Source organism: Phacochoerus africanus, chromosome 7, assembly GCF_016906955.1.
Source record: "Phacochoerus africanus isolate WHEZ1 chromosome 7, ROS_Pafr_v1, whole genome shotgun sequence".
NCBI classification, from domain to species: Eukaryota; Metazoa; Chordata; class Mammalia; order Artiodactyla; family Suidae; genus Phacochoerus; species Phacochoerus africanus.
In genome coordinates, this window is record NC_062550.1 from 11,968,401 (window position 1) to 11,979,702 (window position 11,302).

At 51.3% G+C, this 11,302-nt stretch overlaps 1 long non-coding RNA gene across 1 annotated transcript; it reads left to right on the plus strand.

The window, feature by feature from the left end:
* Nucleotides 1-1,289: 1,289 nt before the first annotated feature.
* LOC125131649 (uncharacterized) lies at nucleotides 1,290-7,449 on the plus strand. The gene is made up of 4 exons (XR_007136003.1): nucleotides 1,290-1,736; nucleotides 2,177-2,291; nucleotides 3,485-3,623; nucleotides 6,703-7,449. It is a non-coding gene; the product is annotated as an uncharacterized LOC125131649 (long non-coding RNA).
* Nucleotides 7,450-11,302: the final 3,853 nt, after the last annotated feature.

Below are 11,302 nucleotides of genomic sequence, written 5' to 3' on the forward strand. Positions count from 1 at the left end.
AGGAAAGTTAACCAGAGAAGATGAGGCAGGTGGAGGGACCAGATGGAGGACTCAGCAGCACTCGCACTGCTTGAACGTGATTAATCCCCTAACCAGAGGATGTGGAATATCTAGGTCTCAGAAAGGCTTAAGGGACATGCCCAAGGTCACCCAGCCAGCAAGCGGCAGGATCCCGGCCCAGTGTTCTTTCCTCATCCAGACTTTGCTTCCAGGAACTGGGCTTCAGCCCAGGAGGGGTTTATGATCAGCTTGACACACAGAGGCCATGAGCCTTGAGCTGGCCATGAACTTGGCAGCAGGAGGCAGACAGGGTGGTACAATTCACCTGGTAAGCTGGGGTCAGGAGGACTCAGGCCACTGGGCCGGCTCCTCCACCTGCACCCGAGAAACATGGCAGGCGGCCAGCTCTGAGCTGGCCCGGGAACCCATTACCTGTTGCTCCAGCTGTTCCCCGGGGTGGGTCATGCTCCACTGACCATATGCCCATCTTGAAGGGAGCTGTATGTGGAGCTGTGGGGCCCCAGGAGACCCACCTGGCTCTGTTCCCCAGTGCAGAGTGGCTCAGTCAATAAGCAGGTGCACATAAGGGATGATGCTCAAAGAAGCGTCACGTGGCAACAGCGCACCTCCCGGGCGCTCACTTTCCGAGCCTCCCTCTCCTTCATTGGCTTCACCATCTCACGTGGACCATTTGCTGTAGCCACCTCCTTCCTTAGCGGGCTGTCACCTCCCTCTCGCATAATTCACGACCACTTTCATCTTTTTCTAAAAATACCGGCCCCCTGCTCAAGAATTTTCAATGGCTTCCTATTGCTTAAGATATGAACTCTAAATGCTTTAGCCCAGCATACAAGGCCTCCAGCCAGGATCTGATTCCCATCATGCCTCACTATCAGCCTGCATTTCAGCCAAATCAAACCACTTTCTAGGTCCCTAAAGAAGCTGAGATTTCCTCCCTCCTGGCCTTTGTGTGTGCTGATCCCTCTCTCGAGAAAACCTTTTTCTCTCTCTTCACCCTTTGAACTTCTACACATCCTTCAAAACATGATGTCCACATTTCTCGGAGTTCCTGTTGTGATTCGTTACAGTAGAAATGAATCTGATTAGTATCCATGAGGATGTGGGTTCGATCCCTGGCCTGGTCGGGGATCCAGCACTGCTGTGAGCTGCAATGTAGGTCGCAGACGAGGCATGGATCTGCATTGCTATGGCTGTGGCTGTGGCTGTGGCTGTGGCTGTGGCTGGCAGCCACTGCTCCAAATCGACCCCTAGCCTGGGAATCTCCATACGCCATGGGTGTGGCCCTAAAGAGTGGGGGCGGCGGGGGGGTTATAATGTCCCCATCTCTTCCCACAAATCTTCCTGGTCTTTGTACCGGTGTGAATCTCTTCCTCTGAGCTCCCCTGGCAGCAGAACCTGCCTCTTGCCCTGTGGGTAACTGACCAGCTCCGTAAGCCTCCGTTTCTTCATCTGTAACGTGGATGTGGTGGTAAGAATGACCTCGTGGATTGTTGGGCGGATTATAAAATGTACCATAAAGGGCCTCACAAATGGGGGGGCCCTTGCATACAGTGGCCGTTAGCCTGATTCCTTCCTTTATGGCCGGTGATACATCTTGCCTCACGTTTTGGACACATGCCTCATCACCCCCGCTTGCACGTGAGCTCCTCGGAGAGGGGACGAAGCCTGATTCATCTTTGTTTTCCCTCATCATTAAGGACAGCATCTTGCACATTGTGAGTTTTTAATAAATGCTTATTGAATTGTGCTCAGCTGAACAGCCTCAGAGCAAAAGAAGTGCACAAGCTCTCCTTGGAGACAAGGGGGTGGCGGGCAGATGCAGCGAGGCAGCTTGGTTTAATCTTCGCAGCGCCACTTACGGGAGGGGAAACTGAGGCTCGAGGAGGCTGTTCAAAGCCAGGCAGCCAATGGGCTGCGTGGGGAGCTCAGTTTATCCCAAGGGAAATCAGGTGTGTACTCAACCAATGTGCTGTCACCTCCCCGGCCACTTTGCTAGAACATTGGGTTCCTATCCCTGGTAATCAATCACCCAGGGGAGCTTTTAAATGATAACGAAGCCCAGGCTCCCACCCAGAGATGCCCATTTAGTTGCTCTGGGATTGGGCCTGATGGCCACTGTTTAAAGCTCCCCCAAGTGATTCTAATGTGCACCCAGGGTTGCTAGAGCAGCAGTTGTCCAAGTGTGCTCCCTGGACCAGCAGCATCACAGCATCTAGGACATGGGAGAAAAACAGGCCCCAGCCCAGACCGACGGAATCTAAAGCTCTAAGGTGAGTTTTAACCAGGGCTCCCAGGAATTCTGATGCCAAAGTTTGAAAGGACCACCGACGGGAAGTTGCAAGTTGGCAAAACCTCACAGGTCACACAGCTCAGGCTTCTTATGTTGCAAAGAGATGGTTTGCGGCTTGACCAAGTTCAACACCTGTTAATGGCAGGCTAGACCCAGAGTCCAGGTAGGTCCTGCCTCCTAGCACAGGGTTCTTTCCTGCTGAATCCAGGACCACGCAGCCCCTTATTGGGCCTCTGGTGCCAGCAGGCCTGGGCATCTGAATCAGCCCTGGGCTGAGGAGAGGATGTCACCAGCTGCACAGGCCCTGCTGGATCAGGGGCATGGGGCCGGGTGCCAGTCAGTGCAGAGAACTGGCTGGAGTAAACCGGCCCCGCACTTGGCATTATAAGACCTTGCCAAATGTCCCTGGAGGTAGAGAAACAAGGACATGGGATGCCCTGGGGGCCGAAGGTCTGCAAGAGCACATTGAACTGGCTACATCCTGTGCCCTTCCCCTCCTGTGACCACTTCTGGCTCCTGCTGAGCATAGAGATGGTACTGGTCCCATAAGAGGCATCCGGTAAAATTCAGTAAATGAATGGCTGAACAAATACTCAGTTTTCTCTTGTTTGCAACAAGAATATTGGGGAGTTCCCGTCGTGGCGCAGTGGTTAACGAATCCGACTAGGAACCATGAGGTTGCCGGTTCGGTCCCTGCCCTTGCTCAGTGGGTTAACGATCCGGCGTTGCCGTGAGCTGTGGTGTAGGTTGCAGACGCGGCTCGGATCCCGCGTTGCTGTGGCTCTGGCGTAGGCCGGCGGCTGCAGCTCCGATTCAACCCCTAGCCTGGGAACCTCCATATGCCGCGGGAGCGGCCCAAGAAATAGCAACAACAACAACAACAAAAAAGACAAAAAAAGACAAAAAAAAAGAATATTGGGTCAGATCCTCTCTGAAGGCCCATCTGATTCCACATTTCTCAGCTGGAGAAATTCCACTACAGAATAACTCAGCGCTTTCTCGCATATGTAGTGTTTAGGCAAATTAGGAAAAGATACCTTCTCCAGGCAGAGGCAGCCCCTCTCTGAGGCTCACAACTTTGGGAGGGAAAAAGCACAAGCTGAATTTCCTTGGCTGAGTGCCCTTGAGCAGTGAGCTACCTGAACAACCATACAGAGCAGCCCTTTGTGATAGTTTTGCAGGGAGCAGTGATGACCAGGAGGGCGTGATCTATACCAGGTCGGGCTAAGCTGAAGGTGTGGCTGGAAAAGAAACAACCAGAGTGAACCAGAAGCTTTGATCATAATAAGGATGCAGCCCTCACTCTTTGCAGGTACTGAGTTGATCCCCGTAACTACAAGAACCCAATTTAGCCCTATGTGTGGGTGGCCCTGGGAGGCTTGTTTGTAAACCAGGAAACTGAGGCATTAACCCAGCTGGCTTAAAAACACCTGGACGAGGAAGTGGCAGATCTTGCACTGGCACCAAGTCTGCTGGGTAGCAGTGGCTGCCTGTCTGTGAGCAGGATCTGCTCTCAGCTACAGCAGCAGCAACAGCCACAGCTGCTTATATGAAAAATAATTATGGCCATGATCTCCACGTGTGCTTCCTGCAAAGTAAGCAGGGAAGGGGGTTTGTTCCCGTTTTGTGGGTGAGAGAACTGAGGTTCAGAGATGTGCAGTGACTTACCCAAAGTCAGTTGACTAGATTGAAAAATATCTAGGTCTTTGAACAACGAGTCCGTTAATCTTTTTGATACCCTTTTGCCTTCTTAGGGATTGGCCTGAACATGCCTACCAGCATGTTCATCTATCCACCCATCCAACCAGCATCATCATTACCATCACCCACTCCTTATCTCCATCATCATCATCTCCTCCAGCATCATTTCTGACATATGTATCATCACCATCACCATCATCATTTCATCTCCTTAGGTCCATCATCTCCTCCATCAGCATCTCCCTCATCATCATCGTCATCGTCATCACCTCCATCATCATCACCCTCATCATCATCACCCTCATCATCATGTCCATCATCATCACCTCCATCATCATGTCCATCATCATCATCTCCATCATCATGTCCATCATCATGTCCATCATCCATCACCTCCATCATCATCTCCCTCATCATCATCTCCATCATCATCACCTCCATCATCATGTCCATCATCATCACCTCCATCATCATCACCCTCATCATCATCACCCTCATCATCATGTCCATCATCATCACCTCCATCATCATGTCCATCATCATCATCTCCATCATCATGTCCATCATCATGTCCATCATCCATCACCTCCATCATCATCTCCCTCATCATCATCTCCATCATCATCACCTCCATCATCATGTCCATCATCATCATCTCCATCATCATCACCTCCATCATCATCATGTCCATCATTATCTCCATCATCATCACCTCCATCATCACCTTCATCCTTTCTCTGTCACATCATCACCACCATCATCATCATCATCTTCGCCTCCTGAGGTCACGGGACTTCTGCTCCCCTCTAGATGTCTATCGGGTCCCTTGGCCTTGGCCTGGTGTGGTCCAGATGGAGACAGAAGGGCAACCCAACTTCCTTTAGCCTTGTCCTTTGGATGGGACTTCACAGTTATCTTCTCTGCCCTTTATCACATCTGATCTTCCCACAGCCCCAGGAAACATGCAGAACAAAACATTACTCAGAAGAGAAGCTGAGGCAGAAGAGGTTCAATGGCAACAGAAGAACAAGAGGCCTTCTGGCCTAATATTTATTAAAGCTTCCCTTACGCCAGGCGTAAGTTGGGGAGTCAGGCCCTGTTCCAAGCATGCTGCACAATTAACTCCTTCAGCTTTCTCAGAAAACCTTATTATCCTCATTTTCTGGACAAGAAGACTGAAGCTCAGACAGATGAAGTAACTGGGCTAAGGTCACTCTGTTCTAATTGGCAGAGCTGGGATCCTGGGTCTGTCTGGGTCTCTGAAGCCAGTACTCTCTCTGCCGTAGAAAGTTCCACCCGGTGCAGCATTCTGACTGCCCTTCTGGGGGTAGCACCCCCTGATTGTGACTTGGAATCTGCCCTGGGCCCCTTTAACTAGAGGGTGCCAAAGACCCTGGGAGTTAGCACAGCCCCAGATTCTGACAGCCAGCTGAGCCACTGGTCTAGGACCTCTTGTCTACAGAGAGGTACCCGTAAACCCTCAATTCAGGACAGACTGAGGGAGGCCAGGCTCACGGAGTCTCAGCCAAACACTGTGTGACTTTGTGGCCTGGCCCCAGGTCCGCCTCCATCTCTGGCCCTCCTTCCCATGAGCAGTGGGGCATAGAGGGTCCTTGGCTCTCGCTTCTTCTACCAGCACCCTCTCCCCCCTCCTCCTCACCATTGTCCACTCTTTCACTCACCCTCATGAGCCAGGTGTAGTAGAAAGGCCACAAGTTTGGCCACCAAACAGTCTGATTCAAATCCTGGCTCCACCTCTCACCTTGTCTTAGCCTTGGATGAGCTAGTTCTCTGCTTGATAGCCACTGCTTCAGTTGTCTCATCTGGCAAATGGGCTGTCGTCAGGACTCAATCATTCCATCATTCAGTCATTCAACAAACACTTAGAGAACACTGAGCTGGGAACCTACAGTCTAGTAGAGAGGGAGAGAGCCTGTAATTTGAGAAACGCATTGGGGTTGACCAGAGAAAGTGTTTTGGAGTTCCTGTTTGTGGCTCAGCAATAACAAACCCAACTAGTATCCGTGAGGACGCAGGTTTGATCCCTGGCGTCACTCAGTGGGTTAAGGATCTGGCCTTGCCATGAGCTGTGGCGTAGGTCACAGACATGGCTCAGATCTGGCATGGCTGTGGCTGTGGCCTAGGCTGGTAGCTGCAGCTCTGATTTTACCCCTAGCCTGGGAACTTCCATATGCTGCAGGTATGGCCCTTAAAAAAAAAAAAAGGCAGAGAAAGAGTGTTTCAAGCAGAGGAAACAGTACATGCAAAGGAAGAGAAAGAGTGGCCCACTGGAAAAACAGAAATATACCCAGATGGGCTGGAAAGTAGGGAGAGAGAAAACAGTACAAAGAAAAGTAGGGTCAGACATGCCGAGCAGCATTTGGCACACAGTAGGCAGTCAATTAATGTGAGTTGCCTTCCCCTGAGCCTGGAGCTGTACCCCAAGTGCCAGGCACAGGCTGATCCCGAGCAAGGAGCCTCTCTCCTTTCCTGGTCGGCACCCGGCCCTTAGGCTACCGCCACATAATCCAGTGGGCTCATCACCTCCAAGTGCTGAGTGGGGAAGCAGCGGGTAGAGGTTTGCCAACTACCTTGGATCTGCCAGAAATAGAATCCAATATTCCAGGATGTTATGACTGTGACCTTGGTGCATAATGATCGTGACCTTGGTGTAGTCCTCTTTCCTTTAGTGGTCTCCAGCTGATGGCGTTGTTGGCAGGAGGAAAGCAGGGTGGTGGAAGACAGGCCGAGTCAGCTTGCAGAAACCCCAGCTCCAGCCCCACACAGATGACAGCGAGCCTGGCTCTATGCGCCAAACGTGCTTCCATGCAGTTTTGCATAAGCCGCATTTGTGTGATGTGTGTCCTCCTTTCCATCTGGGTTCCAGGATCCCTGTCAACATCTTGTGTCGTCTGTCTGCAAATACAGCCGCTCATGATGCTTCCCGTGGAGAGGTGGAGCTTATTTCTCCCTCAGTGGGGTCTGGGGGACCGCGGGACTGTGCAACTTGCTTTGACGGATAGGATGTGGCACGAGTGATGCAGTGCACCTCCCAGGCCTGGTGGCCTGGAACTCCTGCTATCATGCTCCCAGAATGCAGTCACCACGCAGTGAGGAAATCCAGGCTGTCTTAGGGGAAGGAGAGACCAGATGGTGAGAAAAGCCACACGGAGGCCAAGAGGCCATGGGACACGCCCTTCTAGAACCTTCCAGCCATAAGCCACATGTGTGTCCCATCTATTTCCTCTCTTGGCCAGCACCTGGCACGTGTCCAGTCTAGTCCATGTGAAAGAGGAGCCGTGTCTGGCCTGCCAGAGAAGGGTGAGAAAGCATAAAATCAGTGTTATTTTAAGCCCCAGGTTTGGGGATGGTTGGTTATATAATAAAAGACAGCTGAAATAGATCCATTTAGCTTTTTGTCTTAGCACCCTCAATTTTGACCACAGTGTCTGCAGGGCTATACGGGCCCATCATGTACCAGAAAGAAACCTGGCTTGTTCTGAGCCAACCAGAACACCCAGTAAATCCTTATTTTTCCCCACCCAGCCACTTTTTGTTTCATATCAAGGACGCCTCAGAAGAGCATCTGTGTCCTTTCTGCCTGTCCGGTCCTTCTCCCCGCTCACCCCGCCCCAGCACGTCCTGTGATCTCTTAACCCCACACTCCCTTGGGAGCCTGGCTCGATTTTGAAGAAAACGTACAGGCCTGTGAATTACCAACTGTCTTCTAGAATATTCTTAGCATTGTATTCTAAGCAGAGGCTTTATGTCCTACAGATTTTTCAGTAGCTACAAGACATGTGAACCCTTCTTTTGCTAATACCGGTCACCTTTCATCACATAATGCATGTATGTGAAGATATGTGCAAAGAGACCTTTTTCTGGACTTCGCATTGTGGCTCACTGGTAACAAATCCAACTAGTATCCATGGGGATGAGGGTTCAATCCCTGGCCTCGCTCAGTGGGTAAGGATCTGGTGTTGCTGTGAACTGTGGTGTAGGCCAGCAGCTTTAGCTCTGATTCAACCCCTAGCCTGGGAACTTCCCTCTGCCACAGATGCAGCCCTAAAAAAAAAAAAAAAAAAAAAAAAAAAAGAAAGAAAGAAAGGAAAAATGAAAGAAAAGGAAAGAAAGAAAGAAAGAAAGAAAGGAAGGAAGGAAGGAAGGAAGGAAGGAAGGAAGGGGAAAGAAAAGTGGATTAAACCAGAGATTTTATTTCTCATTCAGGTGAACTATTTCTGGAGGTGAGTGAACTAATATTCCACAGGCCCAGAGATCCAGCTTCTTCCAGCTTTCTACTTCTTCCTCCCTGGGGTATGAGCTCATCCTCATGGTCCAAAGTGGCTGCTCAAGGCTAGCCATCACTTCACAATCTAATAAGCGAAGGAAGGCATGAAGAAAGGCATATTTCCCTTCTCTAAGGATATTTCCTGAAAATTGACCAGAACCGAGTCATATGGCCACATCGGGCTGCAAGGGAAGCTGGGAAAGGTAACCTTTATTCTGAGTGAACTTCTGTCCTGCTAATTAGGGCTACTGTTATTAAGGGAAAAAGAGAGCTGATATTGGAGGGTCATTCATCTGGTAGGCTCTGCCACAATGGCTAAGAGAACCATTACCTGGGAGCCCATGTCATCCTGCCATTCCATCCTGGTGACCCACTTTTTTCTCTCTGCTGTGAGCTCCCTAAGAGCAGAAGGCGTTAATCATGTGTGTGTTCTCAGTAGCCAGAGCTGAGTGTAGCACATAGTAGGCACTCATCCATTCAGGAAATACAAGTATATTTAAGCGTCTACACATTGTCAGGGCTGCTCTCAATGAGCTGATGGTGTAGAGTGAAGAGGGACATAATAGTTTTAACACAGGATATAATATAGTAACTATAATAAATAAATGATATAATAATCAAATATAATAATCAAATAAAATAATTAATAATAATATAATAATAAGGTCACATAGTGATTCGTGCTCTGAAGAAGGACATGGGCCAGGCATGTGAGAGGGTGATGAGGAGCCAGTGTAGACAGGTGTTCAGGGGGGTGCATATCTGCAGAATGAGGCAAGGGGACGAGCCAGGTGAACCTCTGTGGGCAGGGCATTCCAGACAGAGGGAACAGCAAGTACAGATGCTCTGAGTCGGGCGTGTGCATGATGTGTCTACGGAAAAGCAAGAAGCTCGTGAGAATGTGAACGGGTAAAGGAAGAAGCAAAGGGAAGAATGAAGGAAGGAATGGGGAGCAGAACATGTCACTGAGGTCTCGCGGTTTTAGTTCACACTGTGTCTCTGGTTAACAGCGGGACCTTGTTGAATGTCAGTTTCATTCTCTACAAAGTTGAGATAACGCAAGCCCCTGCCTACTTGATCATGCAAATCAAAAGCAAGAAGCATCTGCAATTATATAGAGCCGTGCATGTGGACTCTCAGTATTGCCATGATTACTATGAAGCCACATTCAGACAACGTCCTGCTCAAAGGTGGCTAGGAAAGTGTCCCTTTTGGCTCTACCCTGGTGACAGGCAGTCTGGGGGAACCCTCACAGTGGTGGCCCCTGCCGTCCCCTGCGGATCCCCCATCTCTCCTTCCAACATCTCTTGGTGCCCTCTCTGCGCCAGACCCTGTGCAAGAAGCCCCTGTCCTCCAAACTCCTGAGTCCCCTTTGAAGACAGACTCCCAAACAGGTGGGGACAGCTTTCATGGAAGTCCCTGCAGGTTGCCCGGGGGGACCGTGAACGGAGCATTTAAATCTGCCTGGAGGAGTAACACTGAGGCTGGGCCAAGACAGGTCTGATTCTCTTCCAGCTAGCTCACGCCCCCACTCGCTATGTGACCTTGGGCACCAGCGTCCCCCCTCACCCCCGCAGGGTCCCAGACCTTAGTTTCATCTGTAAAAAGAGATGGTGATTGTATACCCTGGCAATCTCCCAGGCGGTGCTTCTGCCAACAGAGTGGACCCAGCTGTGCTCATCTCGAAGGGTGTAGACAAGAGAAGAGAAAGTCTGGTGCAGCCCACTCGGAGATGATACACCAGGGAAGGCGCAACCTCCCATTCCACCCAGCCGTGTGGTGGGCTCCCTTCCTGTTCAGGCGAGGGTTCGAGCAGAGGTGGGGATATCTTAGACTCTGAAAGCCCAGTGGTGACTAGGCGTGATGGCCACTGAGGTCCCTGGCAACAGACTCTGGGAGCCTAGGAACCATTCTAAGGGCAACAGAAGCTCAGACACAGGAAGGCATCCCATTTGGAACCCACGACGCCAGGAAGTTCAAGAAGAGACCTGTGCAGCGAGACTAGGTGGTCTGCGGAGGTTTCTGCAGGAGGCAGAACTGAAGGGGTGAAGACCTGCCCGATGGGGGAAACTTCCAGCAGTCTAGCTGCCAGACAACCTAAGGCCGGCCAAGTCCCTGAGCCTCCCCAAGCCTCGGTTTCCCCACCTGTAAAACAGGGGTGGAGTTCCCTTGCGGCACAGTGGGTTAAGGACCTGGGGTTGCCACTGCTGTGGCTTGGGTCACTGCTGTCGATCCCTGGCCCGGGAACTTCCACGTGCCTCGGGCGAAGCCAAAAATGAGGCTGCAGAGAGAATTCAAGAGAGTACATCAAGGGTAGCATAGTACTCAGTCCACAGCAGGCCCTCCATCGCTGGCGGTTTCTCATCCCGTTGTGTCACCAGAAGGATGCTCACGCTTTTCCTTGCTCGTGACCGTGGACTCCTGGATCTCACCGCCCAAGCCCAGGCAAGCCACCTGCTCGCTGTCATCTTGAAACCAGTCCCAGACCTGGTTTCTCTCATCATCTTGCCCGACAAATACCCAGAATCACTCCTGGTTTTTTTCTTCCTCATTTTCCCCTGGGGGCCTTTTAATTTCTTCCTCTGTATCATAAACACAAAACAAGTGTTTAAACGTCTGCCTCGAAGGCAATCTGGGAAGCGGAGCAATTCTTACATAAAGACCAGATGAAGCCCACGCTCGCCAGAAGGGCCATCTGGCCGCTCGCTCTGCCACGCATTTCTCCCTTCCCTCCCCTCCCCCTCCACTTGGGAACCACTGGCAGTTCATAATTAAGGACAACGATGAGGAGGAGCTGGAGGGAGCAGCCGGGGTGGGGAGGGAGCCGAATGTAGGTTCCTCGCCCAGGGGCCTTGGCCTTGGGTGGCCACTGCTGCAACCAGAGCTCACCCGCCCTCCCCACGCACTTCCCGAGTCCACATCCTCCCGCCTGGGGTCCTGCCACGGAGGAGGAGCCCCCCCTGGGGAGGGGGCAGAGAAGCAGGAGCAGAGGGAGGCAGTAA